This window comes from Oryx dammah, unplaced genomic scaffold, assembly GCF_014754425.2.
Source record: "Oryx dammah isolate SB20612 unplaced genomic scaffold, SCBI_Odam_1.1 HiC_scaffold_13, whole genome shotgun sequence".
In the NCBI taxonomy this organism is placed as follows: Eukaryota; Metazoa; Chordata; class Mammalia; order Artiodactyla; family Bovidae; genus Oryx; species Oryx dammah.
In genome coordinates, this window is record NW_024070197.1 from 6,343,258 (window position 1) to 6,367,044 (window position 23,787).

General features: G+C 43.8%; 1 protein-coding gene and 2 pseudogenes across 4 annotated transcripts in view; 1 reads left to right on the forward strand and 2 right to left on the reverse strand.

Annotated features, from left to right (window-relative positions):
* Positions 1-20,620, reverse strand: part of LOC120872006 (zinc finger protein 860-like) — a 147,095-nt gene extending 126,475 nt beyond the window's left edge. For 3 of the 4 annotated variants that reach the window (XR_005723146.1, XR_005723147.1, XM_040252145.1), the window contains exons 1-2: positions 20,367-20,620; positions 2,695-2,777 (exon numbers count right to left, since the gene is read on the reverse strand). The gene's annotated coding sequence lies outside the window, so the exon portion shown is untranslated. Of the gene's footprint in view, positions 1-2,694; positions 2,778-8,640; positions 8,700-20,366 lie in introns of all 4 variants that reach the window. The other variant, XR_005723148.1, reaches the window with a different exon arrangement.
* On the forward strand, positions 5,337-7,273 carry LOC120872068 (annotated as a pseudogene).
* A 1,865-nt stretch (positions 20,621-22,485) lies between the features above and the next one.
* Positions 22,486-22,906, reverse strand: LOC120872056 (annotated as a pseudogene).
* Between the last annotated feature and the right edge of the window lie 881 nt (positions 22,907-23,787).

Consider the following 23,787-nt stretch of genomic DNA (forward strand, 5'->3'; position numbering starts at 1 on the left):
AGCAAACATTGAACAGGCATGTACAGATCACACGGCCCAACAAAAGCAGAAAACACATGTATCTCAAGGACACATAAAACATTCTCTATGAGAGACTACGTTAGGCCAAAATTAACCATTTTAAGAGACTGATACCATAAAAGTATCTTCCCTAACAACAACGAAATAAACACAAGAAAAAAAGAAAATTCCTCAAATGTGCACATTAAACAACTCACTCTTACACCACAAATGGGTCTAAGAAAAATAATCACATGGAAATTTTTAAATACATGGATCAAAATGAAAAGACAACATTACAAAATTTATAACACAGAGAGAACACTGTACTAAAAGGAAAGTCTGAAAGGTTAAATGCTTACAGTAAAAAAGAGAAAATATCTTAAACCTGAAATCTATTTTTAGACCTCTAGGAAGCAGAAAACGGAAAACAAACTAAACTCAAGTTTAGCAGAAGGAAACATGTAAATAAGAAAGATTAAACCAGAGATACAATAGAAAGTAGAAAAATATAAAAATCAACAAACCAAGAGTGGATGTTTTGAAAAAACTGTATAGGAAAACCCCCACCTAGACTAAGGACAAGAGAAAAAAACTAAAAACAGATATGAAACAGGAGTGGTTACAATTGATGTCAAAGAAAGTTTCTAAAGATAAGGAAGTACTATGACAAATAATGCCTATAAGTGACAGTATATAGGAGATACTGGCAAATTCTTACAAGCATGCAAACTATTTTACTTATTAAGAAATAAATTGAGAAGTGTTGACAGTGAAAGTGATGGCTACTCAGTCGTGTCTGACTCTTTGTGACCTCATGGACTGTAGCCCACAAGGCTCCTCTGTCCATGGAATTTCTCCAGACAAGAAGACTGGACTAGAGAACCATTCCTTTCTCCAGGGAATATTCCGACCCAGGGAGAGAACCTGGGTCACCCAAATGCAGCAGATTCCTTATGATTTGAGCCATCAGGGAAGCCCATTATAACTAGAGTGATTTAAAAAGTAATCAGAAACCTCTAAGAAAAATACAGGACCAAATTCTACCAAACATTTACAGAAGAATTACCACTAATCTTGCTAATTCTATGGAGCAAGCACGGTTCTAATAGTCTGCTGATTTCCCAAAGACGCAAGAAAGGAAAACTAGAAACCAATACCCTTGATGAATACTGATGCAAAATTAAAATACTTGCAAACCCACTTCAACACATATTAAAAAGATCTGGAGAAACAGACACAGAGAACAGATGGAGGGGGAAGGGAAGGAAGGAGAGGGTGAGATGTATGGAGACAGTAACAAGGAAACTTACATTACCATATATAAAGTAGAGAGTCAATGCGAATTTGATGACTGACTCAAGGAACTCGAACAGGGGCTCTCTAACAACCTACAGGGGTGGGATAGGGAGGAAGATGGGAAGGAGGGGACATATGTATACCTATGGCTGATTCATGTTGGTATTTGGCAGAAAACAACAACTTCTGTAAAGCAATTATCCTTCAATTAAAATAAATAAATAAAAAGATCTGACACCATGACCAAGTGGATTTTATTCATATAAGGCAAGGAGAAGTCAACATACAAAAATCAATTAATATGACACACTACATTAACAGATTAAAGGGGAAAAAAAACGGGATCCTCTCAAGGCAGAAAAAAAACATTCGACTAAAATTTGACAACCATTCAAGATGGAACACTCAACAAACTACAAACAATAAATTATACCAACATCAACATAAAAAATGCCATTATGAAAAGAGCACAGCAATGGGGAAAGAATGAAAGCTTTTCCTCAAGGACGCACACTCTGCACTACACTTCAACAAAGCACTGAAACCCTTAGAGCAATTAGATGAGAAAAGGAAATCAAAGGTCCCCAAATTGAAAAAGAAGTAAATGTATCTTCTTTCCTACATGACAAAGTTTCATCAGTAAAAATCATAAAGATTACAAAGGAAACATGTAATATCAAAAAAGATTCTTTAATAACCACACAAAGGGTCAATCAACCAATTAACTCATTATGAAAACTGCCATGACAATTTTTGTAGAAGCAGAATAAAACATCAGGAAAGTCATAGAACTATTGTAAGAGCAAACAGCAAAACTCTTGAAGAAGGAAGATGGACGTCTTTCTATTTCAACACCTATTACAAGGTAATCAAGGTGATGTGGTACTGGTATAAAAACAGACAAATAAACCAACTGAACAGAACACAGTACTCAGAAATAATTCTTTGTGTATATATATGTAAGGTATATTCACAAGGATGTCAAGATACACAAAATGGAAAGGACAGGCTCAAATGATCTGATTCTCAGATTTAACCAGCTATTGTGCATACTAACATCTGACTTTCACGTGCAGTTTCCTTACCCTGGTTGACAGAGCAGACAGCGCATCCAGATAGGCCCTAAGCAATCCCTGCTGCCCAACAGCACTGAGACCACAGCTCCAACCCGTGAGTGAGAAGCCCTGCCCAGGACGGTGCCCAGGGGAGCCTCCTCACAAGGGCCAGGTCACTGGGTCATGGGCAGATCGGATCTAAGTGGAGATGACAGGCCCTGAGGGAAGGCCCCGGGTGAGTGTGCATGTACAGGAGTCACACAGGACACTCCAGAGTCAGACACGATTAGCGAGTCCAGAGAAGGGCATTTCAGAAAGGAGAGACTAAATATGACCTTACCTGAGAAATAGCCATGCCTCACTCCTTTTCTTTCCTCTTCCTTAACTTCAGGGCTTCCTCAGGCAACACGAGTCTTCAGAGGTCTATCATGAAAGTTGAAAACATGCTGTTTAATGCTTAGAGAAAACACATCCCCTTCCTGAGCCCCAACCATAAACACACAGGGAAGCCCTCACCATAAGGAACAGACAGTCCCCTGTGGCCACTGTCTCAGGAGAGACTCAGGACAGTCAACTTCCACAGAGAGATCAACATGGGACTTTCCCACTTTCCCTCGGATCACACTCCCCTCCTGCTGAGGCCTCATGTACACAGCAGCAGGAGGCACCTCTGCTGACCAGGCAATCTCCTTCAGGTCACACGGCAGGCCCTGATCCATCCCCACTGAGAACAGAGCATCCCCTCCTCAGCCCAGATCTGAGCCCTCAAGACTGTGAGGACTCAAGAGTCCTGATGCTCAGTGAGGGCTCCAGACTGGAATCAACTGGGGCATCTTAAACATTCTCGAGCTGTGGACCAACACAAACTACCTGAAGGGGAATCTTTGGTCAGAGGGTACAAAAACATGTGTGTCAGGAGCCACAATAGGCATTACTGACAAAATGGAGGCACAGCCCCAACCCATTCTCCTTGTCCCGCAGGCACGGACCCGGGATGAAGGAGTTAGGTCTTGTGATTCTGACTTGTTTCTTCCTTTCCTCGGTTGAGTTGACTGAAAAGAATGTTAAGGTGCTTATCGTCCTTGAGAGGAGCATGAGAAGGCACAAAGCCTTCTGCAGTTGTGCCCAGAGAATAATCCATAAAGTTAACCATTGACATTTGTTCAAGGATCTTTACAAAGAGTGTTCCAGGATGATCACATAGGCTGCAGCTTGAGGCCTTAGGAAGGATTGTCATCTGAGACCTATTTGTGAGGGAAATCTTTATGGCAAAGGAAGTTTGCTGAATTTAGGCTTTAGAAATAATAAAGAATAGTTAGAAGCTAAAAATTGAAGGAATGTGGTAGTGCTAGCATGTTTTACTATATCTTATACAGATCAGGAATTTCAGAGATATTAATAGCTGCTGCTGCTAAGTTGCTTCAGTCATGTCTGACTCTGTGCGACTCCATAGACGGCAGCCCACAAGGCTGCCCTGTCCCTGGGATTCTCCAGGCAAGAACACTGGAGTGGGTTGCCATATCCTTCTCCAATGCATGAAAGTGAAAAGCGAAAGTGAAGTTGCTAAGTCATGTCCAACTCTGTGCGACCCCATGGACTGCAGCCCACCAGGCTCTTCTGTGCATGGGAATTTCCAGGCAAGAGTACTGGAGTGGGGGGCCATTGCCTTCTCCATTTAACTGCTATATATTGTCCTAAAGAAGCAGCTGTTTTGCATTGCAAAGGGCACAGCAGGGATGGGAATAAAGCTGCAGAAGGTAATCAGTTGGCTGATTCTCAAGCCAGAAAGGCTGGTACTTTATGAAACCCCTTCACTGTAGACGCCTTTGATCTGGACAGATCCTGTGGAACAGGAAAAACCACAATATACTGAGGAAGAATTAGAAAGATATGAGAAAAGATGACCAAAGATTACAGATAAAGGATGGTTACAGTCTGAGGATGGACGATTAATAATTCATAAAAATCCTCAATGGAAAATTCTTAAGGGTTTACACCAGAGTTTTCATTTGGGTGCAAAGAGTACTTACCAGATGGCTTCTCATTTGTTTGAAGGTAAAAATGTGATGAAAACTTTAAGGAACATTATCAAAAGGTGTGAGGTTCATCAGAAACATAACCCCAAAACTGAGAACCTAGCAATATCTGGATTACAACGAAGTGGAAAGTATTCTGGAGAGGGCTGGGAAATTGATTTTATTCATATGCCAAAAGCTAATTGATATTCTTGCGTACAAGTCTGGGTAGATACTTTTACTGGATGGATTGAGGCTTTTCCCTGTTGTAGTAAGCAAGCTAAGGAGGTTATAAAGATTTTAATCCATGAAATTATCCCCAGGTTTGGGCTGCCACGGAGCCTTCAGAGTGACAATGGCTCGGCATTTAAAGCTGCTGTAACTCAGGGGGTATCTAAAGCTCTAGAAATAGAATATCACTTACACTGTTCCTGGAGACCCCAATCTTCAGGAAAGGTTGAAAAATCTAATGACATTATCAAAAGACATCTGCGCAAATTAACTCAAGAGATGCAAGACAGTTGGATTAAAGTCCTACCCATAGCTTTAATGAGGGCTTGAACTGCCCCCAAAAAGGAGGGACTGCCCCCCTTTGAATGCAGTTATGGAAGGCCTTTCTTACCCACAGACATCGTTATAGACCCTGAGCATTGGAATTAACTAGTTACGTAACTCAGCTCTCAGCTTTTCAACAGGCATTAACAGAACTCCGGGAGACGACTCCTGACCCAGCCTCTGAGTCAAGCAAGCCTCTATTTGAGCCAGGAACCGAGGGCCTCATAAAAACATTGGGATCTGGGGGCCCATCCCTCGAGCCCCTCTGGGAAGGCCCTTACCAGGTTATTCTTTCTTCTTCCACAGCTATCAAAGTGCCAGGAATTGATTTGTGGATTCATCACACTTGAGTTAAGAGGGGGCACCCTGAACAGAACTAAGTGACTTCATTTTATGTCTTTACTTTCTATGCTCTGACTTTGTACTTTTCAGATGGGCTTGATAATCTATGTGATCCTACTTCTGCTGACTCCAAAAATCCTGAGTGTGCCATTTGATCCTCAAGACAATGCCTTCCTGTCCTGCGCTCACTCCTACGCTGCATTCCACAATTGGTCTAACTGCTGGGTCTGCAGAGTGCTCCCCTCTTCATCATGAAAGGCTTTTGTGGTGGACATCTCCACTTCAAGAAAAAGACTTTCTCCAAGCCTCCAAATACCTTCGACAACAATCACATGTGATGCCTCTTCTTCATCTGATGACATCTACCAACCCTAAAATGGACTGATGCAACACTTTGTACTTTAACTATGGACATAAGGTGACTTTTAATTTTGATTATACGTTGCCTCAGTTTAATGTCTATTTTGCTACACATAAGGCAAATAGGTCTGGATCTAATGGTTTTTTACCTGACGTTTATCAAATAAGGGATGAGGTTATGTGGCTAACTCCTGAAAAAGCACGTCTAGTATCTACTGCCCCTATATGCTGCGAACAAACAGAGCCATCCCCAAAAGTCAGCCAACAACTTCATTACAATGATTGGAAACAATTGGGATTTCTGCCTCAGCATGTATGCAAGGTAATCATTCCCGTGTTTTCCAACCCCAATTCAAGTCCTCCCTTTGTCTGGCCAGGCACTAATTGGGACTGGATATCTCAGTCAGCTGGCTTGCTCCAAACGGGACCTACTGGATATGTGGCTCTTACCTATGGGCATGTCTTCCCCTTGGTTGGATAGGGAGATGCACCCTGGGTCTAGCCTTTACTCACGGCTTTATATTTTCAGAGCTTCCAGAAAAGCCTGCTAATTTACCCCACCTCAAAACTCGGTGGTCAAGGTCTGTATTTCACTGGTATCATTATTTGGCTGCAGTCTTTGTTCCCTCTTTGGGAACTACAGATGTTATGCTACGAGTGGATCTTTGACAAATTTTACGCAACAGCCATTATAAGATTCTCAAAAAGCTATTTCAGCTCTTAATGCTGAACAAGCACAAATTAGGTGGTTTTACAAAACAGATTAGGTTTAGATATTCTGACACCTGCGCAAGGAGGCACTTGTGCCATTATTCACACCCAATGCTGTACATATAAACCTGATATGAGCACTAATGTTATTCATTTTACTAAACACATGAACAAGATAATTGAGGCTATGGATATTCCTGAAGCCTCAATTGCCTCATTTTGGGAGATGTTAACTAATGCCCCATGGTGGAAAACTATCTTACTTACAATAATTCTGATTGCTTTGTTTTTGCTGTTTGCTCCCTGCATCTGTAACTGTGTAACTGGATTTGTTTCTAGTTGCATGAAAGCTTTTAAGTTACAAATGGCTGTGTTACGTAGGGGAAGCTCACTGATTGAAACCGCCCACCCTGGCCAGGCACCATAGTAACCATTTGTATGAGTTGTTTTATGACAGGAGATCCTGATAAGGAATATGGAACTAATGAACCACCACCGGTCTGAAGAGTTCGGGAAAGGTCGAAAGGAGACACGGAGTGTCTGTCCACTTCCCAGAATCTCTCTGGCTAGCATCCATCTTGGCTGAGCGATGCGTGCACCACCAGGAAAGACTCCGAATTGGAATGATTGGCCAAAGACCACCGGGAAACTAATCTCATCACCATAAAGCCCAGACTGCGACCTACGTGGCAGAGCAGTTCTCCTGGGTTCCCTTACCCTACTGCTCTCCACTCGGGTGCCCTTTCCCAATAATATCTCTTGCTTTGTCAGCACATGTGTCTCCTCAGACAATTCATTTCCGAGTGATAGACAAGAGCTCAGTTTCACAGCCTGGAAGGGATCCCCCTTCCTGCAATAGTTGCTCAAACTCCTGCTACTGCTGCAGCTTCTTCCAACTACTATTTGGGGGCCCTGGATCAGACATCTTCGGTATGAGGGTTAGGACACCAATTTAAGGACAATGTCCCTTGTCAGCTCGGAAGCAGTTATGGAATGAGCACGATGCCCCTTTTCCCTAGGCAACATAATTCTTCTAAAAGAAAAGGGGTGACTTGAGAGGGTAACAGGCAGGAAGGCCAGGTGTCTCCAAATGGAGGAAATAGGCTGTAAGTGTCAGACATTTTTATCTCTCTTAAGGGGCAAGAGGAAACAAACTAGTGATACTTTTTTCCTTCTCTATACAAATTTAAAAGGAGGTTTCTCTTAACATACTTGTTGCCATAATGATACCTGGTTTCACCTGAAGTTAACTATTCTCAAACCTTGAGTTAACCAATCCATTTTTCTTATGGAAATGTTTGTCTTAAGCTATGTGAATGGACTATGCACTTACCCCAGACTCTGTCTTCAGGTCAGTTCCACCTAAGGGCTCAGAACCTACTTCACTAACCAGTATGTTATACTCAGATATTGTTTCCCCTAATCTATGTAAACAAAACCATTTGTATGGTAATCTGCCCTTCTACAAGATTCAAGTTAATCATTATATGGCCTGGGACGAATCATTTGCTGCCAAGAGATCCCAAAATGCATTCTATGGATGAGGGGCCTGGTGCCATTCTGAGTTTTAAAACCTTCCTTTTCTTCATTAACAGATTGCTAGTGACTATAATGGCACCCCACTCCAGAACTCTTGCCTGGAAAATCCATGGATGGTGGAGCCTGGTAGGCTGTAGTCCATGGGGTCGCTAAGAGTCAGACACCACTAAGCAACTTCACTTTCACTTTTCACTTTCATGCATTGGAGAAGGAAATGGCAACCCACCACAGTATTCTTGCCTGGAGAATCCCAGGGACAGAGGAGCCTGTTGGGCTGCCGTCTATGGAGTCGCACAGAGTTGGACACGACTGACAGGACTTAGCAGCAGAAGCAGCCACCTCCCAATTCTGAACCCTCTTCCACCTCCCTCCTCACAAGATCTCTCTGGGTTGTTCCAGAGCACTGGCTTTGGGTGCCCTGCTTCGTGCACTGAACTTGCACTGATCATTCTGTTTTACATATGGTAATTTACATGTTTCAGTGCTGTTCTCTCAAATCATCCCACCCTTACCTTCTCCCACTGAGTCCAAAAGTCTTTTCTTTACATCTGTGTCTCCCTTTGTTGCCCTGCATGTAGGATCACTGGTACCATCTTTCTAAATTCCATATACATGCATTAATATACAGTATTTGTCTTTCTCTTTCTGACTTATTTCACTCTGTATGATAGGCTCTAGGTTCATCAACCTCATTAGAACTGATAAATGAGGTGACACTTTTGCTAAGTATGGCACAAAATAGTCTAAGATGATTTACTGCTTACCAAGGAAAATTTGAAATGTATGAGATGAAGGGAAGAAAGCACTCAGGCAAGGAATGAATCTGAAAAAATATCTGAAAAAAAAAAAAAAAAACCCTGAGAATTATTTTTAATCTAAAAATCTGGTGTCAAAGTTTAAAAAAATGTGGAGAATAACCATATTTAGAAAAGAATGATAAGACTAGAATACTGGAAACTAAAAAAGGTTATTTCTGAAGTTAAAAATGAGTACAGAAACTGAATGAATTAAAACCTATTCCAAGCTACAAAAAGCACCATACATAAAGAAAACAGAAAATGTGAATCCGTTTAAAAAAAAAAAAAAAAAGTTCCTTTAAAAATGCTACCCAATAATGATACAGTGGATAAGAATCTGCCTGACAATGCAGGGGACATAGATTCTATCCTTGGTTCATGAAGATCCCACAAGTACAAGCAACTAAGCCTGTACACAACTACTGAGCCTGTGCTTTAGAACCTGGGAGTCACAACTCCTGAGCCCATGGCACAGCACAGCCAAAAAAATTCAACCAAAAAAAAAAAAAAAAAAAAGCTACCAGATTGACACTTTAGAGTCAGTCATTTCTTGCCCCAGGTCTCTTCTTCCCTGACCTCTCTCTTATGATAGGACAAGGGAAGGGGGTCACTCACAGCTCAGTGAATCAAGCCACTGCCCCAGGCTCAACAGGGTTTGCAAATGAAAGTCATCTTCTGCCACAAGTAATAAAAAAAGACAGAAGCCTTATAGACAGGAGTTTTGAAATTCTCATCCTCCTCTGTATAACTAAAAAAATCATCTGTATCCAAACAACTGGCCACACCTGGATCGAGCTTACCCCTCTGTTCACCTAGCTCCCTATTTCATCTGGGTCTCGGTGTCTCTTTCTCCCCCTCTGCTCTCCTGCTATTCCTCTCCTATTTCCTCCTTCACACGTGTCCTGTCCAGGCTGCTGCAATTCGTTCCCCCTCGAAATGCTCTCCAACCTTCCTGAGTCTTTCAAAAATCCATACCTATGTCTGCCTCTTTCTTCCCCCATTTCTGCTCCCTCTCTGCGCTCCAGATTACTCCCCTTCTCTCGCTGTGACTCTCCCTTCCTCCCCACTCTCTGGCAAGCCATGTGGCTATGCTTACTTCCAGCCCTTTCCTCCTCTGCTCCTTACCTTTCTCTGCCAACACCATAAAACCGGCCACCTCAGATTGAGACTTGAACCCTTGTGGCGGGACTCCAACCGGGTGAAAACACAACTCGGGACTCTAACCCAAGAGGCCTGGACTCAAACCCGGCCAAAACCCAGTTAGGGACTCTCCACCTCTGACGTCCCTCATCGCCCTTCGCCTCCCCGCTCCTATCACTGAGACATAGGGCAGTTCTCCCTATCCTGTTTTCCAATCCCTGGAGATCTGGCTTTCTAATTTATTAATACTTCTCTATTTTATTCACTTGGCTATTTTCAAGGCTTAACCTCTTTGACTTGACTATCCCTTTGCAAATCCCTCAGCCATTCTGTTTTCCCATTGGTTCTCCCTGATGCTTTTCTCCTCAGTTTCAGTTATTTCTCTCAGTCCTTCTGACTCTGCTTCTCCTGATCCTCCTGCCGCCTGAATATACTGAGTGGGCGACAGAACGAGACGCCTCCGGACCGGAAGAGCACCTTTTCCCCCGAGTTGAATTCGGCATGGAACAGCACTGGCTGTCACATGGCTGGCCCAGGTCACCGACCCTATGCGGGATGAGGGGACGGGCTGACAGGAAAGGGGGCCGCTGTGGGGCCTCAGGAGACGCGAGGACAGAGGGGCTGGGAGGGAGGGGGCTCAGGAGCGGGGCGGCCTCTCCGGAATCCCGGGACCGGGGAGAGGGCGCGGCCTATCTGGGCTCTGCCTCCAGCGGTCGAGAAGGCGACGCGGCGGGCGCGACTCCAACTCGCGAGAGAGGGCTTTACTTGGCAAGGCGAGAGGTCAAAAAGGGTTTTAAGCAGGAAAATGTCGCCAGAGGCGGTGTCTACGCGCACCGAGGGCCGAAAACGCCTCAGCAACACTTAAAACCCGAACGAAAAGATAACTGGGCCGTAACGGCAGCCGCAGCGTTTATTCGGGGCCGAGCACCGGGTGCCAGGGTTTTCAGGTCGCTGGCAATTTCCACACCATGAGGACGAGTGAGCGGGGGCGGAGGTGGGGACTGGAGGGGTGGCGAGTTCTGCAAACTTACTCGAAGGAAGCGTAGGCGCCGCTCGGGGACCTGGCTCCGCGCTCTCCCACTTCCGGCTCTGTGGGAAAGAGCTTTTGGTTTTAGAGCCGCGGCTTCCGACCAGGGGCGGAGCGAGCACCCGCTGTGCGCAGAGTTCCTGGGAGGGGCGGGGCGCGGAGGGGGCGGGGCCTGTTACCTTGACAGCATTAGGTTACCGTTGTAACACAGCTCAGGTAAAACCTTCAAGTTATGTCGGAAGCCAAGATACTTCCTCTTAAGACTAAAAGGGCTTATTCTCAATAAAAAGCTGTTTTTCACAGCATGTTGTGCTCAGATCCTGCTAGTGAGGCTGAAGCAATTCAGGGATCTGGGAACTTGAGCAGTTTTAGGGAACAAGAATGGGACTACTCTCTATATTACAAATACAAAACTGCCTGGGTAGAAATGGGCCATTCCCTACTCACACGCTACAAAACAGCAAACTTCGCATAGTGCTCAGTTCAACAAACTCAGGGTCAGTACCTGGGTGTCTGAGATAGAGGACTTAAGGGATGTGATCATTTGGGTGACTAAACACAGCCTTTTAAGAGCAAGACACTTTAAATGATTATAAACTGCATTATTGTTTCTTTTATCCAACATGTTTTAATTATTTCCCCTTTCTAAACCCAACTCTTTAACAGTGACATAAAGGGGGTTGTATAAGCAACTCTTACAATGACAAATATCATTGTGTAAGTTTAAGCTACAGAGAAAAAATTAACTGATACGTATACTGTGAAACGATTATCACAATAAGTTTGCCTACCATTCACAATTTCGTATAGATAACCTAAAAGTGATTCTTGACAGTAGATTCACCAATGATTTATCAGATAGACACCAAAAGCTCACGCCAACAAACTAAAAAGAGTTAAATTGCACACATCCTAATTACCAAATATTGTGCAGTAAACCATCCTCAGCAGTGAAAAAACAACGTACACTGTAATACAAAAAAATTACCAAGCATATATTCAATAATAGTTTAAATCATCAAGAATACATAAAGAACTCTAAAAAGTACTGATCACCAATTCCACCACAGGGGTGGGGGAGCTTTCTTAACCAACCATCCCACATATGGCAAACAAAATACAAACAGTAACATTAAATAGAAACTTAATGACAAAAATAAAAGACAATCATTTATAATGCATACAAATATTAATAAAAGGAAAGTAGCTATGCCTTGGAAAAAAACAAATGATGTTTCATCACTGAAGTTATCACTTCACTACATAAGCTCTTTCATTAAGTTGCTACAAAATTAAGTGTGGAGGGAGAATGATCAAGAGCACCCAGGTGACCAGCATGCAACATCAGCAACAGTTTACTCAACAGCCTCACAAATATGAGGGTGTGAACCTGGACAGTACCCTTGTCAGGAGAATTTCCTACACCTCTTGGTGAGGCTGAAAGGGCATGGTGATAGTACATGTGAACAACACTATCACAGTGCCCTTCACGCAGGCTTCTCTGACATCACTCAAAGGCAGAAAAACATGTAGAGGTCAAGGTCTCAGATACTTTCTCATATCATAGAACACGCTGACCACTGTACTAAGTAGCTTCAAGTGGTAATTCTGTATGCAGCAGGAAAATATTACAACCAATAAGGGAAAGTATTCTCCTTTAAAAATTTCCTCTTACCCAGTAAACCCATACCACAGAGAGTCCATGAGGAGCTGCCCCGTGAACACAGGCGGATTACCACAGCAAAGAAACTGGACATGACTTCAGACCCTAGAGCCACATACTTCAAAATCAAATTTAAAAGGAAAAATTATACAAACTAAGGAGAAGGCGGCACTAAGCTGATGTTGTAAGAGCAATATTGCATAGGAACCTGGAATGTCAGGTCCATGAATCAAGGCAAATTGGAAGTGGTCAAACAAGAGATTGCAAGGGTGAACATTGACATTTTAGGAATCAGCGAACTACAATGAACTGGAATGGGTGAATTTAACTCAGATGACCATTATATCTACTACTAAGGGCAGGAATACCTCAGAAGAAATGGAGTAGCCATCATGGCCAACAAAAGAGACTGAACTGCAGTACTTGGATGCAATCTCAAAAACGACAGAATGATTTCTGTTCATCTCCAAGGCAAACCATTCAATATCACAGTGATCCAAGTCTATGCCCCAACCAGTAATGCTAAAGAAGCTGAAGTTGAACAGTTTTATGAAGACCTACAAGACCTTTTAGAAATAACACCCAAAAAAGATGTCCTTTTCATTACAGGGGACTGGAATGCAAAAGTAGGAAGTCAAGAAACACCTGGAGTAAGAGGCAAATTTGGCCTTGGAATGCGGAATGAAGCAGGGCAAAGACTAATAGAGTTTTGCCAAGAAAATGCACTGGTCATAGCAAACACCCTCTTCCAACAACACAAGAGAAGACTCTACACATGGACATCACCAGATGGTCAACACCGAAATCAGATTGATTTTATTTCATGCAGCCAAAGATGGAGAAGCTCTATACAGTCCGCAAAAACAAGACCGGGAGCGGACTGTGGCTCAGATCATGAACTCCTTATTGCCAAATTCAGACTTAAATTGAAGAAAGTAGGGAAAGCTGAGAGACCATTCAGGTATGACCTAAATCAAATTCCTTATGATTATACAGTGGAAGTGAGAAATAGATTTAAGGGACTAGATCTGATAGATAGAGTGCCTGATGAACTATGGAATGAGGTTCATGACATTGTACAGGAGACAGGGATCAAGACCATCCCCATGGAAAAGAAATGCAAAAAAGCAAAATGGCTGTCTGGGGAGGCCTTACAAATAGCTGTGAAAAGAAGAGAGGCGAAGCAAAGGAGAAAACGAAAGATATAAGCATATGAATGCAGAGTTCCAAAGAATAGCAAAAAGAGATAAGAAAGCCTTCTTCAGCATTCAATGCAAATAAATAGAGGAAAACAACAGATTGGGGAAGACTAGAGATTTCTTCAAGAACATTAGAGATACAAAGGGAACATTTCATGCAAAGATGAGTTCAATAAAGGACAGAAATGGTATGGACCTAACAGAAGCAGAAGATATTAAGAAGAGGTGGCAAAAATACATGGAAGAACTGTACAAAAAAGATCTTCACGACCCAGATAATCATGATGATGTGATCACTAATCTAGAGCCAGACATCTTGGTATGTGAAGTCAAGTGGGCCTTGGAAAGCATCACTATGAACAAAGCTAGTGAAGGTGATGGAATTCCAATTGAGCTGATTCAAATCCTGAAAGATGATGCTGTAAAAGTGCTGCACTCAATATGCCCACAAATTTGGAAAACTCAGCAGTGGCTGCAGGACTGCAAAAGGTCAGTTTTCGTTCCAATTCCAAAGAAAGGCAATGCCAAAGAATGCTCAAACTACTGCACAATTGCATGCATATCACATGCTAGCAAAGTAATACTCAAAATTTTCCAAGCCAGGCCTCAACAATATGTGAACCATGAACTCCCTGATGTTCAAGCTGGTTTTAGAAAAGGCAGAGGAACCAGAGATCAAATTGCCAACATCCGCTGGTTCAGGGAAAAGGCAAGAGAGTTCCAGAAAAACATCTATTTCTGCTTTATCGACTATGCCAAAGCCTTTCACTGTGTGGATCACAAGAAACTGTGGAAAATTCTGAAAAAGATGGGAATAACAGACCACCTGACCTGCCTCTTGAGAAATCTGTATGCAGGTCAGGAAGCAACAGTTAGATCAGGACATGGAACAACAGACTGGTTCCAAAGAGGAAAAGGAGTACGTCAAGGCTGTATATTGTCACCCTGTTTATTCAACTTATATGCAGAGTACATCATGAGAAAGGCTGGACTGGAAGAAACACAAGCTGGAATCAAGATTGCCGGGAGAAATATCAATAACCTGAGATATGCAGATGACACCACCCTTATGGCAGAAAGTGAAGAGGAGCTAAAAAGCCTCTTGATGAAAGTGAAAGAGGAGAGCGAAAAAGTTGGCTTAAAGCTCAACATTCAGAAAACGAATATCATGGCTTCCAGTCCCATCACTTCATGGGAAATAGATGGGGAAACAGTAGAAACAGTGTCAGACTTTATTTTGGGGGGCTCCAAACACTGTTGATGGTGACTGCAGCCATGAAATTAAAAGACGCTTACTCCTTGGAAGAAAAGTTTTGACCAACCTAGATAGTATATTCAAAAGCAGAGAAATTACTTTGGCGACTAAGGTCCGTCTAGTCAAGGCTATGGTTTTCCCTGTGGTCATGTATGGATGTGAGAGTTGGACTATGAAGAAGGTTGAGCGCCAAAGAATTGATGCTTTTGAACTGTGGTGTTGGAGAAGACTCTTGAGAGTCCCTTGGACTGCAAGGAGATCCAGCCCGTCCATTCTGAAGGAGATCATCCCTGCGATTTCTTTGGAAGGAATGATGCTAAAGCTGAAACTCCAGAACTCTGGCCACCTCATGAGAAGAGTTGACTCACTGGAAAAGACTTTGATGCTGGGAGGCATTGGGGGCAGGAGGAGAAGGGGACGACTGAGGATGAGGTGGCTGGATGGCATCACGGACTCAATGGACGTGAGTCTGAGTGAGCTCCGGGAGATGGGTGATGAACAGGGAGGCCTGGCGTGCTGAAATTCATGGGGTCACAAAGAGTCGGACACGACTTAGCCATTGAACTGAACTGAACTGAACTGACCTGAAGGAGAAGGCAAAGTCAGGAAGAGTCTACACTCCCAGACTAGATAGACCAGTACAAGAGTGGAAAACTATGAGATGTGGGGGTCTCATATCCTAAGCCCTTGAGATGGGACTATTTGGTCCACCCAGAGATGCCAAGCTAAGAGCCTGAAAGATTCACACATCTTCCCTTTGTTGGACTGCTGTCCTTACAGTTTTCCTAAGTAACAGGCACAGAAGATCCAATCCACCAGCTTATTCCACACACCCTGACATGTATGGCAGCAAAAGGAGAATAGCAGAAATGGATGAGCGATCTCAAGAGGCAGACAGGGCTAAGTACTTTCCCATTTTTCGATTCTATCTTCCAAATATGAAACTGCAATGAAAGCAGCACCGGATCAGGGGTTAGACACTTGGGACATCAGCTCTGATCTATATGGACTAAGAATTGAGTAGCCAATAGGTCCAAGCCCACAAAGAGAGAAGAGGGAGCAAGGCAGCCTACCTCATGCTCCTCACACTCAAGAACAACCAGCTCACAGCAGGGAGATGGCGAGTGTTGTGGATACAAACCGTGCCTTTGTGTCTGATGGAACTGCAGCACCACTGGCGGATGAAAGAACACATGATACATGTTGAAGGACAGGCTGAGGACTCGGGGAAAGGTTAAGCTTCCTCTGGGACTTTAATAAACAAACTTCTCTTTGGCCAAAGAGCTGAGAGAGTCAATTCCTAGGTAGGCTGAGAAGTCTGGGGTACCCGAGGAGGAGAAAGGGGTCTGGGGCTCTTGAGGAGGAGAAAGGGGTCTGAGGTCCTCGAGGAGGATAGAAAGCGGTCTGGAATTATCAAGGAGGAGAAAAGGACAAACTTTTTTTCTTTAAGCCCAGAGCTGATGATTACACAACAAAACAACTCCGCTTAAACTCTGTACTAAGCAGAGACATTACTTTGCCTACAAAGGTCCGTCTAGTCAAGGCTATGGTTTTTCCAGTGATCATGTATGTGAAGAAGGCTGAGCACCAAAGAATTGATGCTTTTGAACTGTGGTGTTGGAGAAGACTCTTGAGAGTCCCTTGGACTGCAAGGAGATCCAACCAGTCCATTCTAAAGGAGATCAGTCCTGGGTGTTCTTTGGAAGGAACGATGCTAAAACTGAAACTCCAATACTTTGGCCACCTCATGTGAAGAGCTGTCTCATTGGAAAAGACTGTGATGCTGGAAGGGTTGGGGGCAGGAGGAGAAGGGGACAACAGAGGATGAGATGGCTGGATGGCATCACCAACTCGATGGACATGAATTTGAGTGAACTCTGGGAGTTGGTGATGGACAGGGAAGCCTGGCGTGCTGCAATTCATGGCACTGCAAAGAATCGGACACGACTGAGTGACTGCACTGAACTGAAGATAATATAACAACAATGTTTCCTGCTTGAGGACAGGTTTCTCCTTCTTGAGAAACTTCTGACTAATCCTGTCATCTTGAAATGTAAATTCTGGGCATGGGTCTGGTAAGACCTTTACGACCTTGAGACATTCTTTGACTTACTGAAATAACTAATTGAGAAAGTATACAGTACCTTGCTAAGACTAGCAAGGGGGGGCATTCTCCATCCCCCTTCTGATGTCTATGTCAGAAGCTTTCTCTGTCCCATTTCATACTTTAATAAAACTCTGCTACACAAAAGCTCTTGAGTGATCAAGCTTAGTCCCTGGTCCCAAAATTATATCTTCTTTTTCAGAAATCATGAATCTGACGTTGTTCACCGTAAGCTATCATCTCTATGTACCATTATAAGAGGTTTCCAACCACTATTAATGTTGTGCTTTCCTCGCTGCCATGAGATCTCATCTCTGTTCACACTTTTGATTCATTCCCATCCATTTGGGGGTTTTGTTTTGTTTTCAAAACAAGTATCTCAAACTAAAATATATGATGTATGAAAAGAGCACACCTAACATTGTTCTCAATGGTGAAAGACTGAAAAATTTTCCTCTGAGATAGGGAAGGAGGCAAGGACGTGCACTCTGCATCACTGTTCAACAGAAGACTGAAACCCCTAACCAGAGCAATTACACAAGAAAAAGAAATCAAAGCTTCCCAAAGTGAAAAATTAGAAAGTTACCTTCTTCCCTAGAGGACAAGGTCTTTTATGTATAAACTGTAGATTCCACACAGACACAAAAAAACCCCTGCTACATCAAATAGCAACTTTAGCAAACTTGCAGGATACAAAAGTCAATGTGCAAATCAGCTGCATTTCTATACACAATGAACCATGTTAAAAAAAAAAATCACATAACAATTTTATTTACTATTGTACTAAAAATGGATGAAATATTTAGGAATAATTCACCAAGGAGGTGAAACATATACACTGAAAACTATTTAACCATTTCTAAAAGAAATCCAAAATAAACAAATAAATCTAGTAGTCATGGACTGGAAATCTCAGTACTATATAGTTCCAAGTTACTCAAAGTATTCCACAGATTTAATGAATTCATTATGAAACGTACAATAGAAATGTTTGCAGAAATAGTAAAAACTTGCCAGAAGTCATAAAGAATCTCAAGGGGACCACAAACTGCGAAAACACTCTTCAATAAGTACAAAGATGAAAGATGAAGGCCACCCTTTTTAAAATTTCAAGCCATACACAGTATCATCCAGATGGCATAGTACTGGCATAAACATGGATTTATACACAAGGGTAACAAAAGGGAATGTTCAGAAATAACCATTTGCATATATTTAAAATCTAATGACAAGGATGCTAAGAAAACCCAGTGGAAAAAAGACAGTGCCATAACAAATGGTGAATCTATGGGTTAAACAATGAAGAGGAAACCTCACCTGCATCAAAAGTAAAAACATCTCTGTGCCAAACCACAAAATGAACACAGTGAAAAGACAAAATCTGAAGAATGAAGGCAATGACTGAATTTCTAGCTCTCAGAGATTTAGATTCATGTCACAGTTTCAAACAGATGATGGAATAGCACACCCTTTATCAATGATACCTGATTCTGAACTCTCCATCCCATTTCCAATCGAGATTTTGAAGTCACTGACTCACTCACTTAGCTTCAATTACCTTAGAACAAATTTCCCTTTTTAGGTCTACTTCCAATTTTTACCAGGTACTGTGCATGTTAATACCTGACTTCCACCCACAGCTTCTTAATCCTGATTGACAGAGAGCAGACTGCACATCCAGAAGGACCCAAGGCAATCCCTGCTGCCCAACAGCACTGAGACCCCTTCTCAAACCTGTGGGTGTGAAGCCCTGCCCAGGATGGTGCCCTCCACACAAGGTCCAGGCCAATGGGTCATGGGGAGATGGGATGCCGGGAGCCAGCATGAGGAACTCCGCCTGTGACAAAGATCATGAGGAAGGAAGCTCGGCATACGCAAAGGTGGGATCAAGCCTCAGGAGACCCCCTGTTCCCGAGCATCTACCCCTAAAACCAGAGTCTGCCTACTTTACTGCTTTATGCTCTCTCCTACACCTCTGACTTTACTGGGGGCTGTCCCCCACCACCTCTCTCAGAGAAGGAGTTAACTTACAGCTCCAGTTAATAAAAATTCCTGGGTGTGACAAGAGTGTTTCAACTTACAAACTCCTCTGAAGGCTCATCTGGCCACATGTGATTGTTTACAACCTCCCAACCGTGAGAGGCACGAGATGCTTTAAACTTTCTAAAAACAGATTCTCTTGAGAAGTTACAAGATTATTAGTATAGTATTAGCAAGTTAGTTAGAAATTATATCGGTGGAGGGTTTCATCATTGAGCCAATATTTGCTGCTAAGTCTCCATATCCCTTGCCCCTTATACACATTAATGAATATAACTAGAATATAGGAGAAATAAGTATTAACCTTGATATTATTTATGTTAGACCTTAGGCTAAGTAAATTCTTTTCTTGATTATAGCCCACTGCACCTTTGCCCTGTAGAAATGCAACTTTATCTGGTGCCTTTGGAGGGTGGTGCCTGACTTCAGAAAATCACCTTTGGAAAAATACATTTCTTGGTTGACTAATCATCATCAGAAAGGTTCATAAAATGTTAGCAGGCCTCCTGGCCAGAAGATGATGTAAAGCCACCTAAGACCTCTGTATACATGCCTGGCGAGGTCTGCTGACCTCACGTGATTGACCCCACACGACTTTGTATTATCCATTGCTGACCTCACGTGACGGACCCCGCATGACTTTGTATTATCCATTGATCTCTATGTATAACCAAAAAAGTATAAAAAGCTTTCTTGGAAAATAAAGTTTTGACCAGTTCCTGGAATGTCTGGTTTCCCCCGTGTGGTCTCTTCTCGTTCTCTTCTTTTCTGGCTGAATTCCCAACTGGAGCGTGGAGGCTCACCATGTCCACTTACTTGCCCTGGCTTCTAAGACCCACGTGAGAGGGAGCCCAAGGGGGGGGCACCCTCCGCTATTCAAGTGGGTGCCAGTGGCCTACGTAGATGGTGCAAACTCCTTGTCTTGGAGTTTTATTGGTTTTCCACGTAAACCAAGTTATTCAGCATCTTTTTCTCCACTAATTTTCCTACTACACTATTCTTTCCTAATCTCTCTATATATCTGTAATTAATTAGCTCTTTCCTAGGATGCCGACTCCGTCTCCCCTTTGAATTACCCTGGATCCACCAGGGCTGGACCCCAGCAATGGGATCTAAGTGGAGACGACAGGCCCTGAGGGAAGTTCCCTGGTGAGTGTGCAAGTACAGGTGTCAGGAAGGATACGCACAGTCAGAGATGATTAGTAAGTCCAAAGAAGGGATTTCAGGAAGGACAGACTGAGAATCAACTGAGAATATGATTTTACCTGAGAAAGAGCCATTCCTCTTTTCTTGCCTTTTTTCCTCCTCTTCCCAGCTTCTTCCTCAGACAATGGAAGTTTTTAGAAGTTGATCTGGCAAGTGGAAAACAGGCTGCTTCAGGCTTAGAATCAACATTCCCCCTTCGTTCGTCACAACCACAAAAACAGGAAGACCTCACTATGTGGAACAGTCCTTTGGTGTCCACTGCCTCAGGTGGGATGCTGTTTCTGCCCTCCTATTTCTTCCCTCACACCTGGCCTGCCCCACCTTGGCAACTTGTTTCTCCTCTTGCTGCTCTTCTCCGAACCCCCACCCTTCTAACTGTCCTAAACATCTATACATCTGTCTCTTTCTTTCTCCAACTCTGCTCCCTCTCTGCCTTCTAGTCACACCCCTTCTCTCCCTGTTACAATCCCACTCTGGGGCACTCCAGGTGTCTAGGCTTCCTTCCTTCTCTTCTCTTCTAGTCAACACCTATCCCTCTTTCTCTCCTAGGATCACCAGTCAGCCCTCCTACCGCAGACGCAGGGCCCCTGTCTCCTTGTCTCCAACTCCTGGAGATCCCACGCCTTTGTCCATTATTCTTTCACCCACCCGCTACTTTCAGGGCTAACTCTATTTCATTTTACCATCCCTTTGCAACTGCCTCAGCCATCCTGGGGGACCCGTTCGGTTCTCTCATTATTTTCCACTTCTGAGTTTGCCTTTCACTCTCAGTCACTGCTTCTTCTGATCCCCCTCGCCCACGTATCTACAGAAACGATGAGTAAATGAAACGCCCGCCTATCAAAAGAGCCCCTTTTCCAACGAGACGGACTCGTGACGGAAAAACACTGGGTGTCACACGTCCAGCCCAGGGGTGAGGAAAAGGGACTGACCAGGAAGGGAGGCCTGCGGGGCAGAGCGATCGGCCTGAGGAGACGCGAGGGCAGAGAGGCTGGGAGCCAGGGGGGTCTCGGCCGGGCGGGCTCTCCAGAATCCCAGGATCGGGGAGAGGACGCGGCTTCTCTGGGAGCGGGGCTGTCGACGCGACCTCCAGGGGCCGACAGGGTGAGGCGGTGGAGGTGGACGTGCCCGAATCCCCCTCACGCCCGGGCACAGGCGTAGGTACTAACGGTTAAGCTTTAAGCAGGAAAATATCCCGAAAGACGGTGTCTCTGGGGCCAAAGGTCGAAAAGCAAACGGCAAAGACAAGCCTCAGAGCGATTTCGAATACTCGACCTGCAACCGCAGCCTCTGGATTTATTTGGGGTGGACGCCGGGATATTGGGATACTACTTTCGCAGAACCAGCAGGCCCCTGAAGATGGGTGTGGCGAAGGCGGGTCAGAGGGCTAAGCACGCAGCACAGGTTTCCACGAGGAGAAAAAAACTCAAGGACCGCCCAACGACCTTCTCTCGCGGCCTTCCCCTTCCGCAGGAAACTGCGCACGTGCGGAATCTGAGGCGGAGCTTCCGGGTTGAGGGCTGGGTGAATCGCTGCAGGCGAGGGGCGTGGCGAGGGGCTTCCACATCTGCAGAGCGAGAGCAAGGCCGGGCAAGGGGCCTGGAGGTGTTTAACAGTTCTGTGATGCCCCCTGGATTACAGCCTGTTTTTTTTAAAATTTGTTGCCTTTAACATCTAAATAGATAGCATGCTGCTAAGTCACTTCAGTCGTGTCCGACTCTGTGCGACCCGATAGATGGCAGCCTACCAGGCTCCCCTGTCCCTGGGGTCCTCCAGGCAAGAATACTGGAGTGGGTTGCCATTTCCTTCTCCAATGCAGGAAAGTGAAAAGTGAAGTTGTTCAGTCATGTCCGACTCTTAGCGACCCCATGGACTGCAGCCCACCAGGCTCCTCCGTCCATGGGATTTTCCAGGCAAGAGTGCTGGAGTGGGGTGCCATTTTCTTCTATAATTACAATATGAAAATGTCTATGAACAAAATAAACTTTTTGTCATGTGTTGAGGAACGAATGGTGGTAGTAGTGAAAGTCGCACAGTTGTGTCTGACTCTGTGACCTCATGGTCTATACAGTCCATGGAATTCTCCAGGCCAGAACACTGGCGTGGGTAGTCTTTCCCTTCTGCGTGGGATCTTCCCAAGCCAGGGATCTAACCCAGGTCTCCCATATTGCAGGCTGATTCTTTACCAGCTGAGCCACAAGGGAAGCCCCTGTTAGTAAGATTCATCCAGTGTTTTAGCAACAAGATCTAAGCAGCCAGGGTATGGTCAGTGTTTGGGGACAGACTTAAAAATCTGCAATCCATGCCTACCTTTGAGTTCTTTTAGTGCCTGTTGGCTGCTAGACAGTTCTCTTCTCCTTAAATTCTTCTGATCTAATTTGACTTTTATACATTCCCCCACAGCCTGCTGGAAATTTTGAGGACTTGGGTCACTTTGAGCTCCCCCTCGGGATGCGAGGAGAACATGCACTGGGCACAGTGGAGAGGAGGAAGCTGGTGGGTTCCGCGGACCAGAGGCACCGCTGCAGCGGGGCTCCACGCCGCCATGCAGGCAGAGGCGGCCGGCCTTCCCAGGTCACTGTGTCACCCCATTACACTTTTAAGGCAAAAGCTTATAACTTTGGAGGCCAGTATGTTGGAAACTACGATGTGTCCTCCTAACAAGTAGAAAAGTTTCAATAGTGATTTTATTTTCCTTTTTAAAATTTTTTGAAAGTACGAAAGTATGACAACCCATTTACATGAGGCTTTGAAAGTAGTTACAGACAGTTCCACTATATATTACAATTTTTTAAGTAGACACATTAAGATTTTTAGTTGGAATTTCAATATTAAACTCAAAAATTAATAGAATGGACACAAAAGTAGAATATACTAGACCTGAAAAGAATTCTGAACCAATTCAACATAATTAAGACTTATACAATTTTCACACAAGAGCAGGATACAAATTTTATTCAAGTGCCCATAGACTATTAACCAGGAGACACTGGAACATGAGGTAAAACAAGGTGCAAAAGTTTCATGGCCTAAATAAAAAGTATTGAAATCATACAGGGCCTGCTCTCTTATTACTGTGAAACTATGTGAGAAATCAATACCAAAAAGTATTTGAAAATAATCCACATATTTTTCAAGTGCAATAAATAAATAAATAAATGGTTTTGTCAGCAGGTATTGCCTGTCCTGCTCGTGGCAATTCAGGGGTTGGGAACCTGGGTCTCCGAAGAGTTCCTGTAGGGCGGTAATTGGATGCAGAACCTTTCCTGCCATTAGAATAATTTAACCATCTTAAGAAAACAAGAAATTTTTCTGGATTTCTCTCTGTACTGCAAACTAAAATAAGAAATACAAAACTATCCCTGAGGAAAATGTGCCATTTTACACTGACATCCTGTATCACAACTTTTCCTCTTTCCACATGGCTCAGTTCCAGAGACACAAGGTCAAAACCTACAGTCTGAGACTGCAAGACTAAGG